The following is a 5,081-nucleotide window of genomic DNA, read 5'->3' on the forward strand; positions in this document are numbered from 1 at the left end:
TTGAACTCAGCAGCGGAAATTTATGAGACAATTTATTTTTGTCTCATGAATATCAGAAAATAGAACTCAGCAGAGAAGAGAAAAGCTAACACCAGCATGTATCCTGGTTCGGTTGCCTTGTGCTATGCAACCTACGTCCAGTCTCCTCCACAACTATGGAAGAATTTCACTATAGTTAATAGTATTACATACACCAATTTCACAGGATTGACCCAATCCTTTCACACTCAAGTTCTAACCTAACTTGACATTGGCTATGCTAATACCTAACTATTCCTCTTAGTGCTAACCCAACTAAGAAAGGGATACCTTACAGGTACAAGATACAAGACACTTAACCAACCTAAAGAAATCAGAAAATAACTCTAGGCTTTTCTCTTAAGTGTATCTCTCAGCCTTTTTTCACTCATGGCTTTTTCTTAAGCTTTCTTACAATGCCTTTTCTCTCAAGAAATTATAGAAAGATAAACTTAGAAAAGTACATTACAATCAGTAAAACATGAAGGAGATTGACTTCATCAGCAGCCTCTTTGCTATGTGCAAAACCAGATTCGCAAACCTCAGATACAGTTCTTCAGTATTGGCCGAATGCTTCTTTGAAAGAAAGCATTATCCAAGTAGAGGAACTTCTTTACAGAACACTGTTCTCACACTCTGGTTTTCTCTCCTTGCTTTCTGAATGAACAACAAGCTTCTTTTATCTCCTTGTATGTTGTTGGGTTCTTCTTCCAAGGTCAACACCTTGAGCCTTGAGCTTCACCAACCCACAGAATCACTTTTTCTCCTTAATCCTCATAGTAGAAACTTTTCTTCTGACTTCTTTATCTTGACCGAAAGCCATAAAGCAGCAACCATAGAGATCTTCTCATGGTCAACATGATCTGAACCCTTGAGAACCAACTTGGTCCCCAAGTCTTGTTTAAGACCGTAGATACACAACAGAGAAGAACAGAAATCCTCTTTCCCTTGTATCCCATTTCGGATAGAGCAGAGAGTTGGGAAGAAGAGATAAAGCCGAGTTGCATGTATGAGGAAAAGATTTACCTATAACCTAAGCTTGATTTGGTTTGGATTTGTTGAGATGACTTCTGCCTTTCAAGCTTAGTTTCTCTTTCTTGCTTCTTTGGTGACTATCTTGGTGAAGAAGCTCTTTCTCTCTTTCTCTTTCTTACTTTTCTGAAGCTGATTTGACTTGGTCAGAGAAAGATGAACGTTGCTTTTGGTTAAGCAAAAGAGAGGGATTTGCATTTCTGAAACCAGATCGGGCTTGGATCGAGTATTGGTAAGCATGGCCCGATTTGATTTCTTTGGCTTCTTTCTTTGCTTTTCCTTGGGCTCTTAATTTTGCTTTCAGCCCAATATCCTTGCTGATTGCTTTCTATTCCATTTGGGCTATTAACATTTGGCCTGCAACAATAAACAATTAGTTAACAAGAAGATATAAATAATCAACACTAATTATTTATTTTGCCCAAAAATAATGTTTGTCATCATTAATTGATTTAGTTAATTTCTTAACTCAACAAAGCTATTACAAAAATCTAATTTAAAATCCAACCAAGTATTTTATCAAATATTTGGAAGGTACAAAATAAAAGCATAGAAAAGTAATAAGACATAGCAAAATCTAAGACTAACAATTGCAAGAGAGAACAATAACAACAAAGTAAAGAAAGTAATAATAAACATAGAAACATAAATTGTATTAATACGGATTAAAGGAAACAAGAAGAATTCATAAACTAAATTAGCAACATAAAGTAATGAACAAGAGATAACTAAGGTACTAGAACAAATAAAAGTAGAAAAGAAATTAAATAAAAGCAAGGTAAAAATCTGAATTTGAGAAAAGCTAAGCCTAAAAATCCTAAAACCTAAAGAGAGAAGAGAGCCTCTCTTTCTAGAAACCTACATCTAAACCTAACTAATTGTGTGTGAAAAGTATGAATCATTGATTCCCCATCCAGCTCCACTCTGCAGCCTCTAATCAGTATTTTTGGGCCTGAAACTGGGTCCAAAGCAGCCCAGAAATCGCCCCCAGCGAATTATGATATCTGCAGCACGTGACGCTTTGTCACGCGTACGCGTCAGCCACGCGTATGCATCGCTGAAAGCATTCCTAGTCACGCGTACGCGTTGTCCCGCGTGCGCGTCGCTACCAGATTCTGAAATACTTGATTTCTTGTGTTCCTTCCACTTTTGCATGCTTCTTTTCCATTCTCTAAGCCATTCTTTCCCTATAAACCCTGAAAACATTTAATACGCATATCACGGCATCGAATGGTAATAAGTGAGGATTAAAATTAGCAAATTTAAGGCCAAAGAATCATGTTTTCATTCATAGTACAAAATTAGGAAGAAAAATGTAAAACATGTGAATTATATGAATAGGTGTGAGAATAATGGATAAAATCCACTCAATTAAATACAAAATAAACCAAAAAATAGTGGTTTATCATTATGACATCGGATTTGTAACGGCCGTATCAATAAATATATACTTATCAAATGTTTACTTATCAATATATTATGTTTAGGAAGAGTAATAAGATTAAAAAAAAGCTAAAATAAGAACTTATATGGCAAAAATAAGGAATTATGAAGGAAGAGAGAGAAAAAAAGAACATTAATAAAATAAAAATGACAAAGGAGAGAAAAAAAAAAAAAAAAGACAGAGGGAACTTACTTAGCTTGGTCAACGTGCTTGGGTTAGGTGTATAATGAAAGTGAAAACATTCATATGGTCTATATTAGGTTCTCTTTATTAACATGAAATCAGTATAAATATGTCAAATTAATAGATAATTTTTGTAATATCATTGAATTCTAGAATAGATCTGTATACCTTATCCCAAAATTGATAAGGCTAATAAAAATAGTCTTGTTAACAAAATCATTGAAACTCAATTTTATTGCACATGAACCAAAATAATACTTATATGTAGGTATGCTAGAGTAACTAAAATGCACTTTGCCTAATCTTTTAGTTAGAGGCTAAGCTACGCTTAGCACTTATTACTTCTTTACTAGTAGTAGATATAGAAACTGTTGCTCAAATCAAATCTAAATGAATTGATGGCAACAGAAAATATAAAACCATAATGAAAGTGATGTTTTTAGTGGATTTATGAGTTAAATTGATCTATGAAGCAAGACTTGCAGCAAAGAATAGAATCAATATTTGGTATGAAAGAAGCAAAGGTGATCAAGACCAGCCAACCCAATTAATGATCCAAATTCAACCAACCACATTGAAGGGAGCAACATTAAAACAACAAAAAATTGAGCATTGCATGTATGAGTTGTGAACCATCAAAGTTTCTAAATGTAACCTGTTACCTTTATATAAATCTTTATCAGAGGTTTGTTTGCATGATTTAAATCTTCTCATTCAATGGGGAAAAGAATCATGAAAAACTCCTTTAAATATGAGTTGAGAACTGTAAAAGTTTCTAAATATAACTTACAAATTAGAGAAATGTTTAAGGGAATGAAATAACTTTTATAAACCCATTTTTATTTATTATTCTATTACTGTAAGATGGATTAATAGGTTCTACTTTTGAGTATAAGTTCATATTCTATTTTATATATAGTGATGGAATTATAGAAGTAATTAACAAGCTAACGCGATATATTTAAACATGATGTCATCCTTACAAGATTCGGATAATTATAAACTATTCTAAACACCTTAATATAATGTTATAAATCTTTAGTGGGTTATATATATATAATCATATTAACTAGAGTGAACTATTAATTCCGTTCCTGATAAATAAAAACGCTGAAAAAATAATCTACTTTTATTGATAACAAAAATACCCACCATATGTTTTAAAAAAGTTTTATCCTATAATAAAACTGGTTGAAATAGTAAACGAAAATGCCAATATGACTCCAATTTATCCCAAATTTTAAAACCGTAATTTCCCTAATTTAAAACCTTATTTTCACGATTCGCTCGAACAACATATCAACCACAATCGTGAAAATGATGCCATTGGCAAGCTCTGGAAGGTGCTCATGATGATAAGGACCAAAATGATTTAAGAGTTGGTGGATGAGTTTAAGAAGCTTCCATACATATCTCCATATGCATATTGCAATAAAATTGATTCATAGAGTGATTTGATGGATAAGAGAGTTTTTGGGGTCTACACGAGTATTCATCATAAGAAAACACGAAGAACTACCCAACAGGATCTAAGGATGCTAATTGTTATTTTCATCTGCCACCTCAACTAATTTTGTTAATGGATAAAATCAATGTCATTCTATTTTACTAGAACTTTTGGAGTTTAAGAAGAGATTTTATTTTTCAATATACAAAATAAAAATTCAATAAATTTTAATTGAAAAATATTAAAAAACCACATATTAAAATTAGAAACAACAAATCAAATTAGTCATCAAGAGTTTAGTACAAATAAAAAATCAAAAGCTTTTAATCATGCTCATGTAGTTTACTTCTATTAATAAACTCCTACATCTAAATTATTTAACTAACTAAATTACTATAACTTTTATTTCTTGGGTTCTTTTCTTTTTTTTTTTTTTGTATTCTCTCTGTTCTCTTTATTCTCTTCATTCAAGATCAATGCTCTTTTATCTGATTTGAAGATCTAGATCAAATTTGTTGAAATTAAGCAGTAAAATCAGATTGAACAAGTATTTTATTTTTAAAAACAATGAATGATTTAAATTTAAACTGTCAATTGAACTAAGACGAATTAAATTATTGTTTTAAATCGAATCAAGTGGCTGATGTATGGTTCAAATCTAATTAATATAGTTCATTAGTAGTTTATGATTCTATAACTGAATAATTTTGTTCTTGTTTGTAAAAATTGTTGTTCATTGTTGATAGTTTAAATTTAAATATAATGTAGGAGTTCTGAATCTAAATTATTATTTTGCTGAATTTATTTTGTTTCTAATTTCGATGCATTTGGAGTTATAATTTGGTTTATTATGAAAATTTTTTGGTGTTTTTTCAGTTTCTATGTGATGTTAATGAGCAATTTATACTAAAAGTTGGAATGATTTTTAACACGCTTGAAGAAATTGGACAATTCTAT

The sequence above is a fragment of the Arachis ipaensis genome, chromosome B7 (genome assembly GCF_059453495.1).
Source record: "Arachis ipaensis isolate K30076 ecotype BB chromosome B7, ASM5945349v1, whole genome shotgun sequence".
NCBI lineage: Eukaryota > Viridiplantae > Streptophyta > Magnoliopsida > Fabales > Fabaceae > Arachis > Arachis ipaensis.